This window comes from Vicia villosa, linkage group LG5 (assembly GCF_029867415.1).
Source record: "Vicia villosa cultivar HV-30 ecotype Madison, WI linkage group LG5, Vvil1.0, whole genome shotgun sequence".
NCBI classification, from domain to species: Eukaryota; Viridiplantae; Streptophyta; class Magnoliopsida; order Fabales; family Fabaceae; genus Vicia; species Vicia villosa.
The window spans coordinates 77,138,467-77,161,497 of NC_081184.1; positions in this window are offsets into that span (position 1 = coordinate 77,138,467).

Below are 23,031 nucleotides of genomic sequence, written 5' to 3' on the forward strand. Positions count from 1 at the left end.
CAGCTTTGCATTTAATGTTATACGCTTTTGTCAACTACCTCGAGCCTTGTTCACGCTGTGTCTACTGACGTAGCCTTTAGTAGCTTTAACGTTCCTTTTGTCAGTCAGCGTAGTCTGCCACGTGTACTTCCTTCTGATCTGATGTTTGTGAATACGACGTTTGAATATCATCAGAGTCAAACAGCTTGGTGCACAGCATCTTCTGATCTTCTGACCTTGAAGTGCTTCTGAGCGTGATACCATCTTCTGATCTTCAGTGCTTCTGATCTCATGTTCTTCTGATGCTTCCATAGACCCATGTTCTGATTCTGCTTCGACCATCTTCTGATGTCTTGCCAGACCATGTTCTGATGTTGCATGCTGAACCATTTGAGACACATCTTCTGAGCGCTGAATTATGCGTACTCTTTATATATATTTCCTGAAAGGGAAATTGCATTGGATTAGAGTACCATATTATCTTAAGCAAAATTCATATTATTGTTATCATCAAAACTAAGATAATTGATAAGAACAAATCTTGTTCTAACAATCTCCCCCTTTTTGATGATGACAAAAACATATATAAATGATATGAATTTGCGATCAGAAAGAGTAGACGGCAAAAGACAAATTACACAGCTATAGCATAAGCATATGAATATGTCTCCCCCTGAGATCAACAATCTCCCCCTGAGATAAATAATCTCCCCCTGAAATAAATACTCGAAGAACTTTAATAAAAGACTTCCCTGATTATTTCGGTAGAGACGATCATATGAGCTTCTGCCTTCAGAGAATCCATAGCTTCTGACTTCTGCTTCCATTGGACAGCTTCAGAACTTGAATTTCTTTGATCTTCAGAACATTCACAGCTTCTGACTTCTGCTTCCATTCAGGACAGCTTCAGAACTTGAATTTCTTTGATCTTCAGAACATTCACAGCTTCTGACTTCTGCTTCCATTCAGGACAGCTTCAGAACTTGAATTTCTGGATCTTTTAGAACATTCACATCTTCTGATTTCTGCTTCCCTCGGATAGCTTCAGAACTTTGAATGTCTACTAACATCACTTCATGCTAGATTTGTATCAGAACATTGTTGAATGTACCAGAGCATCATTTGAGCATCTCTACATCCTGAAATGTTACAGAACAAAAACTAAACGACAAAAGTCAGCATGAACGAGTTAGAACATAAAATGTATATTCAAATACATGATATGTATCAGAGCCAAATGTATCAGAGCATTTTAGGCAAAAAAACATGTATCAGAGCAAGTAATGTATCAGAGCCATAACATTATGTGTATCAGGGCAAATAGAATTTTGTCAGAACAGGATAGACAATGATATTCAAATTCTATTATCAGTGCTTCTGATTCATTCTTCTTTCTTGCTTCTGATCTCTGAAGCTTGACAGCACTCAGCTTGCTTCAGTTTCAATGGTTTTGCTTCTAGTGTTTGCTTTGAAGATTCACTTCACTTCTTTGTACCTGCAAAACACTTAAACCATATAGAACTTGCAGTTCTTGTTAGTGAATGTGTGGGAGCCTTTACCCAGCAACTGATAGATTAAATCAAATCATTTATCATTTATCTTTCTCCCCCTTTTTGTCATAACATCAAAAAGTATATATATAAAAAGATTCAGATGTATAAAACGACAAAAGAAACATTTACTGGAATGTAAAACACAAGGAAACTTTTTCTTTTTTTTTTTTTTATTGATAATCAAAAAAGGATTACAGAAGATGTGCAACAAGGAAAAATAAAACTACTGAGACCAAATCCTAGGACCCTAGCTAAGACCACGTCTGTGCCAGCATGCCATGAAGGAGTGAGACGCCTCATTGACTGCTTCTAGGGCTTTCAGGCGAGGGATCAGGGAGACTTGGTCCTGCAGCAGATCTTCCACCACCTTTTCCAGAGACAACATCCTCAGCGGGTGAAGATGAAGAGATGTCTTCAGAAGAGATTAAGGGAGAGGAAAAATCAGATGAAGCTGAGTCTTGAAGGTCGAGAGAAGAGGAAGAAGATGGAGATGATGGAGGGCTTTCACCAGGAGGATGAAACACACGTCTAGAATAATTTCCAGACAGCATTGCTTCGAAAGGATTCACCTTGAGAGGATCATAGGTGATTTTGATCTTTTTGGGTTTGGAAGGTGATGTTTCAACAGCTTTTCGTTTGTTGTTTCTATCATTCTCAATATTTGCTGGTTTTGAAGAAGAATTCATGATGAGTTTGTAAGAAAAAATGAACAGGTAGGGTTTGATAAGGAAGAGAGGGAGAGACAATCTTTAAGAAGGAAACAAGGAGATAGGAAACCGAAAAACATTTTGAAGAGTATTTAAAGGAAAATAAAATGAAACGAATGATGAAAAGCATTTAATGTTACGTGACGTGAGGAGAGATAATAAAGACAAATGAAGTGACTTGCACAGTTACCTATGGTCGGCGTCCCTTCAACTGCACGCGCGCTTATCCATGAATAGTAACGACAGGTTTACCTTCCCGAGATAAAGCGTAACAGCTGTTTTGCTTTACAAGATGTTCTGAATCAACTTAGACAATGAAACGTTAGTAATAACCGAATCACAATTTCTAAACGAATTCAATCAGAACTTCTAAAAAAAATGTTCCACATTCATTTCAGAAGATACTCATACATGAGAAATTCTCATCTTCTCATTCTGGGCACAAATCCATACTGATGTTCTTCAGAATGAACTTAAACCTATCTTCAGCCAGGGGTTTTGTAAAGATATCAGCCCATTGATGGTCTGTATCAACAAAGTTTAAAGATATAACACCCTTCTGAACATAGTCCCTTATGAAATGATGTTTTATCTCAATATGTTTAGCTTTTGAATGAAGAATAGGATTCTTAGATAAACATATAGCAGAAGTATTATCACAGAAAATAGGAATGTTACTCTCAAATATCTGATAATCTTCTAATTGACTCTTCATCCAGAGCATCTGTGTACTACAACCAGCAGCTGCGACATATTCTGCTTCTGTGGTTGATAGAGCAATGGTTGCTTGCTTCTTGCTGTACCAGGAGATTAAGTGACTTCCAAGAAATTGGCAACTTCCTGAAGTACTTTTTCTTTCAATTCTGTCTCCAGCATAATCAGCATCGCAGAATCCTACTAAGTTGTATTCTTTAGATTTTCTGTAAACTAAACCAACATTAGTAGTACCTTTCAGATACCTTAGAATCCTCTTAACAGCAGTTAAATGAGATTCTCTAGGATCCGATTGGAATCTAGCACACAAACAAACACTGAACAGAATGTCAGGTCTAGAAGCAGTCAGATATAGAAGAGATCCAATCATACCTCTGTATAGCTTCTGATCTACCTTCTTACTTACCTCATCCTTACCTAGGATGCATGTTGGATGCATAGGAGTTTTGGCTTCTTTGCAGTCTAGAAGATTGAACTTCTTCAGAAGTTCCTTCACATACTTGGTTTGATGAACATACGTTCCTTCTGATGTTTGATTTATTTGTATTCCAAGGAAATACTTGAGTTCTCCCATCATGCTCATTTCAAACTCAGCCTGCATAGACTTAGCAAACTCCTTTCCAAGTGTAGCATTAGATGTTCCAAAAATAATATCATCTACATATATTTGACAAATTAAAATATCCTTTTCAAAGGTTTTACAAAAGAGAGTAGTGTCCACTTTTCCTCTAGTGAAACCATTATCCAGAAGGAAAGAACTTAAGCGTTCATACCAAGCTCTGGGAGCCTGTTTCAATCCATACAATGATTTCTTAAGTTTAAAAACATGATTAGGAGACATAGAGTCTTCAAAACCAGGAGGTTGATGGACATAAACTTCTTCATCTATATAACCATTTAAGAAGGCACTCTTAACATCCATCTGATAGAGAGTGATGTTATGTTGAGTGGCAAAAGAAATTAATAGACGAATAGACTCTAACCTGGCCACTGGTGCAAAGGTTTCTGTGTAGTCAATCCCTTCTTGCTGACTATAACCCTGAGCCACCAGTCTGGCTTTGTTCCTTACCACTTCACCTTTCTCACTAAGCTTGTTTCTGAAGACCCATTTTGTACCAATTATGTTGAATCCATCTGGTCTAGGAACAAGATCCCAAACATCATTCCTTGTAAACTGATTTAGTTCTTCTTGCATAGCAATTATCCAGTCTGGATCTTCTAGAGCATGATCAACAGAAGTTGGCTCGATCAAAGATACAAGACCTAATTGACAGTCTGCATTGTTCCTAAGGAATGCTCTTGTTCTGATTGGATCATCCTTCTTTCCAAGAATGACATCTTCTGAATGACCAGAGATGAGTCTGGATGATCTTCTGACAGATGGTTCTTCAGAAATACTTAGATCCTCCAGAGAAGCTGTTACTTGATCTTCAGATTCTTTGCTTCTGAGAAGCTCTGCTTCTGATGCGTTGCTTCTTGGCTCAACAACTTCTGATATGTCAATATCACAACCTGCAAAATTATCAACTTGCTTTGGTTTTTCAGAACCAAGCTTATCATCAAACCTGATATTGATTGATTCTTCTACAACCAATGTTTCAGTATTGTATACCCTGTAGCCTTTTGAGCGTTCAGAATATCCAAGAAGGAAACACTTTTGAGCTTTGGAATCAAACTTACCAAGATGATCTTTAGTGTTCAGAATAAAGCATATACATCCAAAAGGATGGAAATATGAAATGTTGGGCTTTCTATTCTTCCACAATTCATAGGGAGTCTTATTTAGAATAGGTCTGATAGAGATTCTATTCTGAATATAACATGCAGTGTTTATTGCTTCTGCCCAGAAATGCTTAGCCATATTGGTTTCATTGATCATGGTTCTGGCCATTTCTTGAAGAGTCCTATTCTTTCGTTCTACAACCCCATTTTGCTGTGGAGTTCTAGGACAAGAGAAATCATGGGCAATACCATTTTCTTTGAAGAATTCTTCAAAGGATTTGTTCTCAAATTCACCACCATGATCACTTCTGACCTTTATGATTTTACACTCTTTTTCAGATTGAATCTGAATGCAGAAATCAAAGAACACTGAATGAGTCTCATCCTTGTGTTTTAAGAATTTTACCCATGTCCAGCGGCTATAATCATCTACGATGACTAATCCATATTTCTTTCCTCTGACAGATGCTGTTTTGACTGGTCCAAACAGATCAATGTGCAAGAGTTCTAATGGCCTTGAGGTAGAGACAACATTCTTAGACTTGAATGCAGGTTTGGAGAACTTGCCCTTCTGACATGCTTCACAAAGAGCATTTGATTGGAATTTCAGATTAGGGAGTCCTGTGACAAGATTCAGTTTGTTAATTTGAGAGATCTTTCTCAAACTAGCATGACCTAATCTCCTGTGCCAGACCCACTGCTCTTCAGAAACAGACATAAGACAAGTCACCTTCTGACTCATAAGATCTTGCAGATCTGTCTTATAAATGTTGTTCTTCCTCTTGCCTGTAAATAGGATTGAGCCATCCTTCTGATTTACAGCCTTGCAAGACTCTTGATTAAAGATTATATCATAACCATTGTCACTTAATTGACTGATAGATAAAAGGTTATGTGTTAATCCTTCTACAAGAAGTACATTAGAGATGGAAGGAGAGTTACCAGATTTTATAGTTCCAGAGCCAATTATCTTGCCCTTCTGATCTCCTCCGAACTTGACTTCTCCTCCAGACTTAAGCACCAGGTCTTGGAACATAGACCTTCTTCCTGTCATGTGTCGCGAGCATCCAGAGTCCAGGTACCATGACATGTTGTGCTTTGTCCTTCTTGCAGCCAAGGATATCTGCAATAGGAATAATCTTATCCTTAGGTACCCACATCTTTTTGGGTCCTTTCTTGTTAGATTTTCTCAAGTTCTGATTGAACTTGGGTTTAACATTGTAAGCAATAGGAGGAACAGCATGATAATTCTTAATGTGAGTTTCATGATATTTCCTAGGTTGTGTCACATGCTTCTTAGTGTGTGTAATGTGAAAACTTTGTGCATGTGAGGTGTGCCTAATATCATGTGAGTGGCCATACTTGAACTGATCATACAATGGCTTGTATGTAATTTTCATTTCATCAACAGGTTCAAGTTTGTATGGGGTTTCACCCTCATAACCAATGCCAACTCTTTTGTTTCCAGACACAGCATATATCATAGAAGCTAGCTGACTTCTGCCAATACTTCTAGATAGGAACTTCCTGAAACTCAGATCATATTCTTTCAGAATATGGTTCAGACTGGGAGTGGATTTTTCTGAATCAGAAGGAGATCCAACATCATTGGATAATTTTAAAAGTTTTTCCTTTAATTCAGAATTCTCCAACTCAAGCTTCTTAGTTTCAAATTCAAATTGCTTTTTCAGCTTTTTGTATTTGAGACTGATCTGAGACTTGAGTTCCAGAAGTTCACTTAGACCGGAAACTAACTCATCTCTAGTAAGTTCAGAAAATACCTCTTCAGAATCTGATTCTGATGTAGATTCTGATCCGTCATCTTCTGTCGCCATCAGCGCACAGTTGGCCTGCTCATCTTCTGAATCATCTTCTGACTCATCCCAGGTTGCCATAAGACCTTTCTTCTTATGAAACTTTTTCTTGGGACTTTCCTTCTGAAGATTTGGACATTCATTCTTGTAGTGTCCAGGCTCATTGCATTCATAGCACATGACCTTCTTCTTGTCAAATCTTCTTTCATCAGAAGATTCTCCACGTTCAAATCTCCTTGAACTTCTGAAGCCTCTGAACTTCCTTTGCTTGGTCTTCCAGAGTTGATTTAGCCTTCTGGAAATCATGGACAGTTCATCTTCTTCTTCAGATTCTGATTCTTCAGGATCTTCTTCTCTAGCCTGAAAAGCGTTAGTGCATTTCTTGATATTTGATTTTAATGCAATAGACTTACCTTTCTTTTGAGGCTCATTTGCGTCCAGCTCAATCTCATGGCTTCTCAAGGCACTGATAAGCTCTTCCAGAGAAACTTCATTCAGATTCTTCGCAATCTTGAATGCAGTCACCATCGGACCCCATCTTCTGGGTAAGCTTCTGATGATCTTCTTTACATGATCAGCCTTGGTGTATCCTTTGTCAAGAACTCTCAATCCAGCAGTCAGAGTTTGAAATCTCGAAAACATCTTTTCAATGTCTTCATCATCCTCCATCTTGAAGGCTTCATACTTCTGGATTAATGCAAGAGCTTTTGTCTCCTTGACTTGAGCATTTCCTTCATGAGTCATTTTCAAGGACTCATATATGTCATAGGCCGTTTCCCTGTTAGATATCTTCTCATACTCAGCATGAGAGATAGCATTCAGCAAAACAGTTCTACATTTATGATGATTTCTGAAAAGCTTCTTTTGGTCATCATTCATTTCTTGCCTTGACAGCTTCACGCCTCTGGCATTTACTGGATGTTTGTAACCATCCATCAGAAGATCCCATAGATCACCATCTAGACCCAGAAAGTAACTCTCCAGTTTATCTTTCCAGTATTCAAAGTTTTCACCATCAAATACCGGCGGTCTAGTATAACCATTGTTACCGTTGTATTGCTCAGCAGAGCCAGATGTAGATGCAGGTGTAGGTATAGTCCTTTCACTTTCATCAACCATCTTTTAAATGAAGCGTTTTTCTCTTCCTGAATCTTTTCTAAACACGGTTAAGTGCTTGCACCTTAGAACCGGTGCTCTGATACCAATTGAAGGATAGAAAAACACTTAGAAAGGGGGGGATTGAATAAGTGTGACTTAAAATCTTGAGCGATAAAAATAAAATGCACAATTATTTTTATCCTGGTTCGCTGTTAACGAAGCTACTCCAGTCCACCCCCGCAGAGATGATTTACCTCAACTGAGGATTTAATCCACTAATCGCACGGATTACAATGGTTTTCCACTTAGCCGCAACTAAGTCTTCCAGAGTCTTCTGATCACAACCTGATCACTCCAGGAACAACTGCTTAGTTCACTCCTAAGACTTTTCTAGAGTCTACTGATCAACACGATCACTCTAGGCTTAGTTCACTCCTAAGACTTTCTGCTCAGCCAACTGCCAAGACTTCCTGCTCAGCCAACTGCCAAGACTTCCTGCTCAGCTAACTGCTAAGACTTCCTAGAGTATACTGATCAACTGATCACTCTAGTTCCTTACAACTTAATGTAATCAATTCAAGAGTTTACAAATGCTTCTTAAAAGCGATAATCACAACTGTGATATTTCTCTTACAATTTAAGCTTAATCTCACTAATATATTACAACAGCAATGTAGTGAGCTTTGATGAAGATGAAGATTCTGAGTTTAGATTTGAACAGCGTTTCAGCAAGTTAATTTGAATTGTATTGGTGCGAAATCGTTGACCTTGCTTCTCATCAGAACTTCATATTTATAGGCGTTGAGAAGATGACCGTTGAATGCATTTAATGCTTTGCGTGTTCCGTACAGCTTTGCATTTAATGTTATACGCTTTTGTCAACTACCTCGAGCCTTGTTCACGCTGTGTCTACTGACGTAGCCTTTAGTAGCTTTAACGTTCCTTTTGTCAGTCAGCGTAGTCTGCCACGTGTACTTCCTTCTGATCTGATGTTTGTGAATACGACGTTTGAATATCATCAGAGTCAAACAGCTTGGTGCACAGCATCTTCTGATCTTCTGACCTTGAAGTGCTTCTGAGCGTGATACCATCTTCTGATCTTCAGTGCTTCTGATCTCATGTTCTTCTGATGCTTCCATAGACCCATGTTCTGATTCTGCTTCGACCATCTTCTGATGTCTTGCCAGACCATGTTCTGATGTTGCATGCTGAACCATTTGAGACACATCTTCTGAGCGCTGAATTATGCGTACTCTTTATATATATTTCCTGAAAGGGAAATTGCATTGGATTAGAGTACCATATTATCTTAAGCAAAATTCATATTATTGTTATCATCAAAACTAAGATAATTGATAAGAACAAATCTTGTTCTAACAAATGCCACACGGGCCACCTGTTAACAGCATTCCGCTTTACCGTCAAAACACACCTGATTAGTAAATATTATTTCACAAAATATATTTATGAAAACTCATACAACCACCAACACACTCTTTTTTATCATAAAGCATACTCAAGGATTTCCATAACACTTCAAACGGCGCGTAGAAACGACCTACGGTTCAAAAGATACAACAAAACGAAGTTTGGAAAAACTACATCTTACACTGTCCGCTTGAGCTCCGCTTAGCGGACCCAGACAGAAAATTATTAGTCAAAAATGCAGAAGCTCCGCTTAGCGGATCCTCACCGAAATTTTTCTGCAAAAGAACCTCCGCTTGGCGGACCCAGGGCCGCTTAGCGGACCTGCGTAAACCTAGAAAAACCAGTTCTGCAACAGACCAGCTAAACCCAACCCAATCATCTCAAAACCTCAAATAAGCTTCCCCACACATCCTACACAATCCATACATGCCATATATTCATTCTAACAATCAATGATCCGTGGTTTATTTACTAAATATCAATAACCTAATACTTACTTCATGAGCAAGAAAACATGGAGAAATGAGAAACAAACATGATCAATGAAGATATCTATCATCATACTACACATACACACCACAAAATCATGTTTATAACTTCAAAACTCACAATCCACCATTATTGGTCAAGCATAGAAATGAACAAGAACAAGAACAAAAACAAAACAAAACTATAAGAATCATACATCCAAGATAAATTAGATTCACCCCCTTACCTTGGTCAGATTCTAGCTTGGGTTTGAATTTTCTACAACTCTCTTCTTCTCTTTGTTTTTCTCTTCTTTCTCTTCTCTTCACAAGTTTTCTCTCTTTTTCTTTCTTTTCTTCTTTTTTTGGTTTTTCTTTCTCTCTATTATCTCTTATCTCTTTTCTTTCTACCCCCTACTTCCTATTCACTCATAAAATGTCTAACTAAAATATCTATTTTACGGTCTAAACTTAATTGCTCCGAAAAACCCCAAAACGCAAAGTAACACGTCATATATATTTCTACTACCAAAAATGAAAAAAAATCATCGATTAAATAATAATCTACTATACCGAACTATTACCGACTGACACGACTCAAAAACGGTAAAATTTAGGAAAATACAACGAACATCACAATTAAACAGAAAAACACATTTACGGGCGTTACAACCCTCCCCTGCTTAAAAGATTTTCGTCCTCGAAAATAAAAATTACCCGCTACAAACAACTCAGGGTAGGAGTCTCGCATCTTACTCTCCAACTCCCAGGTCAAACTCTCACCTGCCGCACTTGACCACACGACCTTCACCAAGGCGATCTCTTTGCCTCTTAGAATCTTAATCTCGCGATCCTCAATACGCACCAGCATCGTCTTAACCGTCAGGTTCTCACGCACTTGCACATCGTCCATCTCAATCACATGGGATGGATCCGCAATGTATCTCCTCAACTGAGACACATGGAAAACATCGTGCAAATTAGCAAGACTTGGCGGTAACGCCACCCGATACGCAACTTTGCCCACTCGCTCTGATATCAGATAAGGACCAATAAAACACAGAGTAAGCTTCCTCGATTTCAAAGCTCGTCCAACACCCGTCATAGGCGTAACTCTTAAGAACACATGATCACCAGCTTGGAATTCCAAATCTTTCCTTCGCTTGTCATGATAACTCTTTTTCCTACTTTGTGAACTTCTCATCTTCTCACGAATAAATTTCACCTTCTCCGTAGTCTCTCTTACCATCTCAGGTCTGAGTACTACACTCTCGCCCGATTCAAACCAACATAACGGAGTTCTACACTTACGACCATTTAGCGCTTCAAAAGGTGCCATTCCGATACAAGAATGAAAACTGTTGTTGTAAGTGAATTCTATCAACGGAAGATAAGTATCCCACGAACCTCCCTTCTCAAGAACACACGCCCTCAACAAGTCTTCTAACGATTGAATAGTCCTTTTGGTCTGACTGTCTGTTTGAGGATGATAAGCCGCACTCAACCTCAACTTAGAACCTAGAGCCTCTTGTAAACCTTTCCAAAAATCTGATGTGAACCTCGGATCTCTATCCGACACAATACTCAATGGTATACCATGTAGTTTAATCACCTTAATATAAATCTCGGCTAACTTCACAACTGGAAAAGTGATGTTAATAGGAATAAAGTGAGCAGACTTTGTCAACCTATCAACAATCACCCAAACGGCATCAAAACCTCTCATAGTATTCGGTAAACTCGTCACAAAGTCCATAGAAATACTATCTCATTTCCACTCTAGAATATCCAACGCTTGCAACAACCCTGCAGGACGCTGATGTTCCACCTTCGACTTCTGACATACCAAACACGCATACACAAACTGAGCCACATCTCTTTTCAAACCAGACCACCAAAAGATCTTCTTCAAATCCTGATACATCTTATTGGCTCCCGGATGAATACTCAAACTGCTCCTGTGACCTTCCTCTAAAATCATCTTCCTCAACTCGGAATCATCAGGTACACAAATCCGACCACGGAATCTCAAAACACCCTGACCATCCACTCTGAAGTCGCCATCATCACTTTGATTTGCCACCATAAACAAATCAACAAGTTTCACATCCATCCTCTGTCTCTCGCTAACGGTCGACAGAAAATCATTCGTCACTTTCAACATACCCAACTTCACACTATTCGGTGTCAATTCACATACCAAACTAAGATCACGAAACTGCTCCAAAAGTTTCCACTCCTCCGCCATCATCGCGGACATATGCAAAGATTTCCGACTCAAAGCATCGGCAACCACATTAGCTTTACCAGGATGGTAATCCAAGCTAAAGTCATAGTCCTTCAGGAATTCCAACCACCTACGTTGTCTCATGTTCAATTCTTTCTGATCAAATAAATATTTCAAACTCTTATGATCACTAAAGACCTCGAACCTTGCACCGTAGAGATAATGCCTCCAAATCTTTAATACAAAAACAACCGCAGCTAACTCCAAAATCATGAGTGGGATAATTCTTCTCATGAATCCTTAATTGCCTCGAAGCGTAAGCTACCACCTTACCTTCCTGCATCAAAACACCACCTAACCCCATATGCGATGCATCACAATACACCACAAACGGTTCATTATGATCAGGTAAAATCAAAACCGGAGCTGAAGTCAACCTTCTCTTTAACTCTTTAAAATTCCTCTCATAAACTATGTCCCAAATAAATGCCTTACCCTTGCAAGTAAGCTGAGTTAACGGAAGTGCTAACTTCGAAAAGCCTTCTATAAATCTTCGGTAATAACCCGCCAAACCTAAGAAGCTTCTGATCTCAATAACCAATCTCGGAACCTCCCATTGTAGCACTGCATCTACCTTGGATGGATCCACTGCAATCCCGTTACCTGAAATCACATGACCAAGAAAACTAACCTCTGATAACCAGAACTTGCACTTGGATAACTTAGCATACAACTGCTTCTCCTTCAAAACCTGTAGCGCAACATGCAAATGCTCCTCATGCTCCTCCGGAGACTTAGAATAAATCAAGATGTCATCTATGAAGACCACAACAAACTTATCCAACTCATCATGGAATATGCGATTCATATACTCCATAAACACACCAGGTGCATTAGAAACCCCGAACGGCATCACCAAAAACTCATAATGCCCGTACCGAGTCCTAAACGCAGTCTTCTGAATATCCTCCTCCTTCACCCAAATCTGATGGTAACCAGATCTTAGATCAATCTTGCTAAACACACTGGCTCCCACCAACTGATCCATCAAGTCATCAATCCTAGGAAGCGGATACTTATTCTTAATTGTCACCTTGTTCAACTGGAAATAATCAATGCACAACCTCATGCTTCCATCCTTTTTCTTTACCAACAAAACTAGAGCTCCCCATGGTGAAACACTAGGCCTCACAAAATGTTTTGCTAGCAACTCTTCCAATTGTTTCTTCAATTCCACTAACTCTGATGCCGACATCCTATATGGCGACATAGACACAGGCCTCGTACCAGGAACTAGATCTATGGACAACTCCACCTCTCTCTTCGGCGGCACATCAAAAAAGTCTTCAAGAAACACTTCAGGAAACTCCTGCACTACTGGAAAATCCCCAACTGCAGCTCGACCCTCCATAGTCAACGATGCAAACAAACCAAACAACTGCGCCCCATCTGCTAACAGTCGATTCAACTTCTTGGTAGATAAGACACCAAATTCCGCATCCTTCTCAAGAAATGGAAATCTCACCAACTTATGATAACAATCGATATGGACACGATTATTCATCAACCAATCCTTTCCCAGAACCACGTCTAACTCGTTCATCGGCAAACAAATCAAATCAACAGTAAAGTCCTTACTGAAGATTGATACCGGACAATTCTCACAAACTAAAGAAGTAATCACTGACCCCATTGCTGGTAAATCGATAACCATCTCACCACCCAAATTAGACAAAACAAGACCTAATCTTTTAACACAATCAGCGGCTATAAAACAATGCGAAGCACCCGTATCAATGATAGCAATTAAAGAAATGCCATTAATAAAACAAGTACCTCTAATCAGTCGATCACCCTTATCCGTCTGAGTTCCAGCCAACGTAAACACCTTCCCACCAGCTTGAACCTTCTTCTTCGGACATTGACCGCTCATGTGTCCCTCTTCACCATAATTAAAACACATAACTACCTTGGACGCACAATCGGATGATATATGTCCTGCCCTTCCATACTTGTAACATTTCCTCGCGTCACCATTGCAGACATCACTTTTGTGGCCAGGTTTACCACACTAAAAACATACAATCTTGGCAGGAGCATCTCCCCCACTAAACCTTGGTCCATAATTCATCTTTTGCTTACCCTTTCCTCCGTCATACGGCTTCCCACAATTCTGCGGACCCTTGTTCCTCTTTTCATTAATTACCTTATGATGAGCATTGTTATCCTCATCATAAATCCTATAGCTGTCCACCAAATCTGGAAATACCCGAATCTACTGCCTTCTTGATATCATAACGCAACCCAATCTGGAACTTAATGCACTTAGAAAATTTTGCTCCCTCACTAACAAAGTGCGGGTAGAATTTCACAAGTTCATTAAACTTTGCCGCATATTCAGACACAGACATGTTGCCTTAAACCAACGCCAGAAACTCAGTCTCTTTCTTTCCACGAACATCCTCCGGATAATACTTCCTCAAAAACTCCCTTTTGAACACCGTCCAGGAAATCTCTTCACCTGTTGCTTCTAACCTTGCCAAAGCCTCCAGCCACCAATCATCAGCTTCCACAACTAACTGATGAGTGCCATACCTGACTTTCTGCTCTTGCATGCAATCCATCACACGAAAGATCCTTTCCATCTCCTTCATCTAAGTCAAGGCTCCCTCGGGGTCATGTGTTCCTTTAAACATAGGAGGATTCTCCCTCTAGAAAGTCGCTAAACTCCGAGACCTTGCATTCTCATCTGTATGCATAGCTTCAGCCATAGCTTGCAATGCAGCAACAATAGCGGCGTCATTACGTCCAGCCATCACTGAACTTCACAATAACACTAAGAGAAGTAAGCCCAAAGAATAACACAAGAAAGGTTAGACCAAATGACGCGACACTTGGTCGGACAAGACCAACCAGGCTCTGATACCACTAATGTAAAACTCCAATTCTACCCAAGCTGTTAGGTACAAATATCAGAGTATAAAAGTTAAATTCATATAAGCAATTAGGGTATTACACTTAAGGAACCACAATCAATAAAATATACCATACTCGCAAAAGATGCGTAACACAAATAACTAAAGAGGAAAGATTCTCATAAACACTTGACAGTAATCATATATATATATATATATATATATATCGGTAAACAGGATATCCGCAGTATTCCTCCAAAATACAACGTATGATAAGGTATCCGAAATACATAATATGAGTACATCCAAAAGATCAAATATAAATCAAAAGGATCCTATAAGCATCATCTACAAAATAAGTGTTCAATCCCCCCTAGGTGTTACGTATCACGAGCGGACGACACCAAAACGGACGACTACTAAAAGAGCACCTACACTTGCGGATCACCAGCACATTACCCACGAGTAGGTAACATTAAAGCAGAAGGGTGAGAATATAATTTATAATGAAAAAGCATGATAAATATAGTAATGCCAACAAGTATCATCAAGAATCATACAACAAAGTAATCCACTAAATCAACCACAATCAATGTATGAACAATGCGATAAATGAGTGAGAACATAATGGTAAAGACAGATGGTGATGAATGAGAGTCGACTATGTATATGCATGTGGTACCCAAATCCAGAGTAAACTCCTCCTTGTAATTATGACAAATACGCCTTGCCGAGCATTATTCTGGGACTTCATTCCACTCAGGAAAGTACATCGTTGTCGAGCAGTAAGCTACGACAAACCGTCATCGAGCATTTAGCCCCCACTAATGATCTCTTGCCACTCAGGCTAATGTACCGTTACCGAGCATTAAGCTCCCACTGGTAACCAATGCCACACGGGCCACCTGTTAACAGCATTCCGCCATTAACGTATTGAAATGTTATGCTGTGCACACAAATGACTCGATTACATAACGATAACAATAATAATATAACTCGGTCACATATCCACATCACACCGGTTATATTAATCCACACGGATACATCATAAACACCACTCAGGCTTTCATAATCACATAACACACATTTACCGTCAAAACACACCTGATTAGTAAATATTATTTCACAAAATATATTTATGAAAACTCATACAACTACCAACACACTCTTTTTTATCATAAAGCATACTCAAGGATTTCCATAACACTTCAAACGGCGCGTAGAAACGACCTACGGTTCAAAAGATACAACAAAACGAAGTTTGGAAAAACTACATCTTACACTGTCTGCTTGAGCTCCGCTTAGCGGACCCAGACAGAAAATTATTAGTCAAAAATGCAGAAGCTCCGCTTAGCGGACCCTCGCAGAAATTTTTCTGCAAAAGAACCTCCGCTTAGCGGACCCAGGGCCGCTTAGCGGACCTGCGTAAACTTAGAAAAATCAGTTCTGCAACAGACCAGCTAAACCCAACCCAATCATCTCAAAACCTTAAATAAGCTTCCCCACACATCCTACACAATCCATATATGCCATATATTCATTCTAACAATCAATGATCCATGGTTTATTCATTATATGTCAATAACCTAATAATTACTCCATGAGCAAGAAAACATGGAGAAATGAGAAACAAACATGATCAATGAAGATATCTATTATCATACTACACATACACACCACAAAATCATGTTTATAACTTCAAAACTCACAATCCACCATTGTTGGTCAAGCATAGAAATGAACAAGAACAAGAACAAAAACAAAAACAAAACAAAACTATAAGAATCATACATCCAAGATAGATTCACCCCTTACCTTGGTTAGATTCTAGCTTGGGTTTGGATTTTCTACAACTCTCTTCTTCTCTTTGTTTTTCTCTTCTTTCTCTTCTCTTCACAAGTTTTCTCTCTTTTTCTTTCTTTTCTTCTTTTTTTGGTTTTTCTTTCTCTCTATTCTCTCTTATCTCTTTTCTTTCTACCCCCTACTTCCTATTCACTCATAAAATATCTAACTAAAATATCTATTTTACGGTCTAAACTTAATTGCTCCGAAAAACTCCAAAATGCAAAGTAACACGTCATATATATTTCTACTACCGAAAATGTAAAAATCATCGATTAAATAATAATCTACTATACCGAACTATTACCGACTGACACGACTCAAAAACGGTAAAATTTAGGAAAATACAACGAACATCACAATTAAACAGAAAAACACATTTACGGGCGTTACAGTTGGTCATATGCATTATTGTCATAACATGAATGAAATGATTTCAGTGTTATGTTTGGTGTGTATTTGTCGTGGTTGATGAATGATGATTGAAATCTGAATATATGACAAATTGGGTGAATGATATATTATGATGTTTTGTTGCTTATGAATGCATAACATTGATTAATTGTGAATGAGACTCGCACTTACTTGTTGACATTTTTCAAATTGAGGAGTAGCGACATTAGTGCTCGGTGAGGATGACTCGTAGAGTTTATCCGTTATTTTGGGTCGTGTCGGTCATGCTCTGATCTTGTAACACCGGGGAACGATAGTTTTAAGAGTTTTATGAGATTACTCTATTTTATTTGGCGTTGGATTATATTTCTATTGGTTGTATTGGCGATGTTTTCTTATTCCGCTGTGATAAACATAATAAAGTTATTTTGGTGAACGTTCCTATTAAGGCATGACATTCAGACTATAGTTGGTTTAATTGTTTTAAATAATTGTGGCACCCTTGTTTAAATGTTTTTACTCTGATTATTTTATTAATTGCCGCGGGATTTAGATGGGTGTTAGAATAGTGGTATCAGAGCATAGTTGGTCGTTGTGACCAGAGTCTGTCCTTATTCCCTTTTATGTGACTAGTGCGAATTATCACTTTCGATACTTTTGCGCTAACGAAATTGTTTTGTAATGAGCAGAACCATTGCTGGAAGAGGTGGAAGAAACGACGATGTTATTGCTGATGCTCTAGGCATGATTGCTGGGGGGAAATGCCGAAGGAGCTGGGATCGATGCTGACAGGAAATTGGGGAATTTTCAGAGGAACAATCCTCCGTTGTTCAAGGGCACGCACGATCCTGAATGTGCTCAGAAGTGGCTGAAGGAGATCGAGCGGATTTTCAGAGTCATTGATTGTGCTGAGAACCTGAAAGTGAGGTATGGTACTCATATGCTGTCGAAAGAAGCTGATGACTGGTGGGTCACTACGAGAGCTGAACTGGATGCTGACGGGGTAGCTATCTCTTGGGCTATATTCAAGAGAGAGTTTCTGAGGAAGTACTTTCCTGAAGATGTTCGAGGAAGGAAGGAGATAGAGTTCTTAGAGCTGAAACAAGGTAATATGACGGTGCCGGAGTATGCTTCCAAGTTTGTCGAGCTAGCGAAGTTCTATGTTCACTTCAACAATGATGAAGCCGGTGAGTTCTCGAAGTGCATTAAATTTGAGAATGGTCTTCAGGACGAGATTAAGCAAGGTATCAGGTATTAGAGGATTCACCGATTTGTCGATTTGGTGGATTGTAGCAAAATCTTCGAAGAGGATAACCTTAAACTGAAGTCATCTCACTCTCGCGAGTTAGTTGACAAAAAGGGTAAGAAGCTGTAACTCGGTGAACTGACTTTAAATGTCGCGGTTAAGCATGAGTCGCCACCGACTTTTATTTTGTCCAATGCTAGGAAAGGTAAAAAGTACAGAAAAAGACCCTTTTTAAAAGAAAACGGGCTCGGGGGGTAGGTTATGAAAAGGGAAGGTGTAAGCACCCTTTTCATCCGTAGTTATCTACGGGCTCTTAATTTGCTTAGCTCATGTTTGTTTGTTTGTTTGTTTGAAAAGAGGCATAAGGACTTTAGCGTAAATGCGTAGCCTTAGTTTTTTGAAAGAGTATTGAAAAGATGTTTTTTAATTGAGCTAGGCATATTAAGAGCACTACCCTAATAGTTGGTCTTTTTCTATACTTTTTAAAGTTCCTAGGACTATCCATACTATATAGAAGTAGGTAGTCCTTGTTTATATTGGACGTGCGGGTCATCGAAGGGTCATCGAGGTCGTTGAAGGCAACAGGTAGAGGTGCCTTTAGCAATATTCAGAGGGACAATCATCGTTTCATAGGCAACCATTCGAGGGACTAGATCATATAATCGTAGGCAACATCTTGGGTCATCGAGGGACTTATGATCTTTGCGATGATTTTTAATCGAGGGACTTTTGCTAATGGGTATTGGCGGTTTAGGTGTGGAATTGCCCATGTACCACGTCAAACCTGTCCAATTTGGTCTCAGAAACACATTAATATAGTTATTTATAGTTAAAATGCAGTAGTACATGCAATTCGAAAAATCAAGAGCATGAGCAAAATTATGGTTATGCTATGGGCATTCTCATGCATTGAACCTTATGATTGTTGCCTTACCCTTACCCTTTGATGTCTCAGAGATTGAATGGAGTGTGTATTTGGCTTTGGATGGGGCTGCAACTTTGAAAACGAAAAACTTCAAGCTTCTTGTAGTTTTTGCAAGTTTAGAATACTTTTGGAGGCTAGGTTTTTCGTCCTCATGCAGGCTGAATCTTTAGGTATATATATGAGATGGATTTGGGTTTGAAAATATTGGAGAGAGATCAAGAGATTTGAATGGAAAATAATTGTTTTTAATTGTGCATAAAAACCTTCTTTTTTTAGTTTCAATCTATTTCCATGCCTTTCCACGATTTGTTTAGTGAATATGGTCTTGATTCAATGAATGGGAATATTCCATGGTATCTACATGATTTTATTTGATATTTTTTTGAATTTTAAATGAATAAATTCAATAAATAAAATAATAAAATCATGAATAAATATATATGGAATTTCCTTATGGGTCCCAACATGATTTTTAGTTTGATTAAAAAAAAGAAAAAAATAAACACATAATTTTTCATCATTTAATTATGATTTTATTTGATTTTATTTGAATTTAAATGAATAAATTCAAACTAAAAGAAATAAAAATCATAAAATAAAGATAAATATATTTATAGGCCTATTGTAAGCTTGGAATCACGTGGATGACATAAAATCATGGGCCCATTACTTGAAAGTTTGATTTTTGCCATTTAGGTTTTCACACTTTTCTTGAAAATCGACCAATTTGTACCAAGCATATCTCCCTCATTTTTTATCATATGAAGGTGTTATTATACTTTTTAGAAAGCTCAAAGAGTCCTCTAAAAGATACTTTTGGTTTTACCTTCATTGAGTTTACCATGTTCATTTACCATCCTTTGAGAAAAAGTGTCTTTTTGTTGACTTTCAAAAGGACCCATAATGTATTAGCTTGTATCTTTCAACTAGTGCATTTCCTGACTTTGGACCCAACATCAAAGTTGTAGATAATGAAATTTCCTTGAGAATAGGCTTTTATTGGGCAATTTCTGATGAACCATGCGAGAGTTATGATCAGTCAAAGTTTAGTTGACTTTCACCTTAAAACCCTAGTTTAGTAACTTCCTCTTTTGATTCATGATCAAATTTTGATCAAATGATGAATATAACATAAAAATGTTGATGTTGCCCAAAAATCAGGAGTTTTGACTGTGTTTTGACCATAGTTGACTTTTAGGTCAAACTAGTCGATTGTTGATCATTTGAGCGATTTAATGAGCAATCCTGTGAATCAAGGCTTGAAATTTGGAATGAGGGTCCTTTGAGGCATATGAGAGGCCATGGAGCCCATTTGAGATCTTAGAATTTGATTTAACCTTGAGAGAATCCAAACCCTAGTTTTGGTCTTTATTGCTTAGGAGGAGAATGATCATGCTTTCAGTCAGAGATTACATGAGCCTGTGGAAACTATCTGAGCCCAACTATCTTGAAATATAATGGGAAAATTTTGGGGTATGACAAAAGCATATGGATAGAGGTAAGCCATATGGTAGAGGAAATCCAAAGGCTGATGATTGGAAGAAGCCTAGTGGGGGAGACTCTAGTGCTCTCGTTAGGTGTTATAACTGTGGTGAGACTGGACACTAGAGGAATGAGTGCAAGAGTGGTGAAAAGAAATTCTTAAAGTGTGGTAAGGCGGGTCACATTGCTTCTGATTGTAGGATGAAGACCGTGACTTGCTACAACTGCGGTGAAGAGGGTCACGTCAGTCCATAGTGCACTAAACTGAAGAAGGATCAATCTGGTGGAAAGGTGTTTGCGTTGTCTGGGTCTGAGACTACTCCTGATGATCGATTGATTAAAGGTGTTAGAACAAGAATTGTTCTGATCAATATTCTGTGTTTTGATGATAACATTATGTATGAATTTTGTATAAGATAATGTGGTACTCTAATCCTTTGCATTTTCCATTTTAGGAAATATATAAAAAGTATACACAATCAGCGCTCAGAAGCAACTGACTTAGAAAGTTCTGGATGGCTTCATCAGAACATGCTCTGGCAAGACATCAGAAGATGGTCATGCAGAATCAGAACATGAACTGTTAAGCATCAGAAGAATGGAAGTCAGAAGAACAAGCTCTAAAGTTCTGATGGTATCACTGTCATACCCCAAAATTTACCCGATAAAACTTGCATCTGCCAATTTATTAAGGGCATTAAAAATTAGGAGCCATAGGGTTTAATATATCTATTATTAAACTCACTCTCTTATAAAATTCCCGTATAGATTGGTTTAAAATAAATGGAGGTGTGAATAGCGAATATTGGAGATCCAATTCGTTTGGGCCCAATTATTTCTCATTCATTTTAATTAATAAGGTTTTTTTAATAATTTTTTTATTATGGGTTTAAATAGATACTATTATTAAAAAAAAAGGGGGGAGGGGTATATTCAAAATAGGGGAGGTGATAAACCCAATTGGGCCCGAGCCCACACAAAAAAAAATGATGATGATGTTTGTTTGTCTTGGTCAAAAAATATATATGCTAATCATCTCTTAAGTTTATTATTATTATTATTGAGCCTGATTAAGTATATTAATTATTAGCATTATCATTGGGTTTATTAAGGGTATATAATTAGCTAACCAAATTTATTCTGCTGATTAATTGATTAAATAATTAAATAAGTAAAGCAAAATTGTTAGTTTTTTTGGGTTATTGGATTGATGATTGGGCCGAAAAGAAAACAAAAGTTATGGGCCGGATTCGCTGGGCCACGTGTGAACCACTGGACCGGGTCAGAACCGACCCGGGTCCTGCTCATCTCCCCTAACCTCCAGCCAAACCCTAGTTCCATCTCTGCGCAGCCGCTGCAACCACCATGATGGAAACCCTAAATCAACAACCCAAGCCCAAGATTGAATCAAATCTAAACCAAATAACATAATCAATCATAACTTAACCAAATCGTTTTTATTAAAGATTCAAATCATTACAAGTTAGAGAGGAGAATCGAATCAAGATCATATAACAAATCTCTGAATTAACTACAAATTGAGATCTCTAATTTACTAATTGAATCTAATCTTATAATTCCTAAAACAAAACTAAACCTAAGTATAAAAGAAAAAGAAGAAACAGAGGGGAAGGGTTTTTTTTTGGGTGAGAACGTTGTTCTTGAGCCGCCGCGACCTTTGAATCCAGAACTCAAAGCTTCATCTTCGTCTTCACCTGCAAAGAAGAGAGAAACGGATTAGGGAGGGAGCATACACGTTCAGAAAATCAAGAATAAAGGTAACCATAATCGCATAGCTTTTAATTTGATGCTTCAAATCTTGTTTGTATGAGGGTTTTGGATTGCTTTGGATATGAATTTGGAATTAGGGTTCGGTTAGGGCTCTTGATCCACTTAAAACTGAGGGTTCTGGGTTGAAGGTGATGAGGATTAGGGTCGGGGAGGATGAAGATCATAAGATCTTCATGGGTTTTTCTGGGCTGAGGTGGTGGTTGGGGGTGGATGTTACGGTGGTATGGGGTGGCTGCCTGGGTTTTCGGTTGAAGATGAAAGGGAGAGATGAGAGAACGAAAGAGAGAGGGATCAAGAAGAGAGAGAAAGAAAGTGAGGAAATGAGTGATAGAGAGAGGTAGGGACCAAGGGTATTTTTCTTGGGGCCGTTGGATTAAAGCCATGTGGCTTCACGATAGCCACACGGTTGGCGTACCGAACATGATTCGGTGCTTCTTCTTAATCATACGCCTTCAAACTAAAACACATGCAGGTCGCACGATCTAGATCAGACCACCCTGATATTGCTCACACACCAAAACCCATGCACCCTCACCACACACAATCGCTCGGGTCCAAGAGTCAATTGGGCTTGGCCTGTAGCGCTTTTAACACCCCCCAGGTTTACTACCTTAATGCAACATACACCCCTGCAATAAAAAAATATAATAATATTAATTAATTAATTTTGTAATTTTCTAATTATTGAATTGTTTGTTATTTTGATAATTTAATTTAATTTTCTCCTC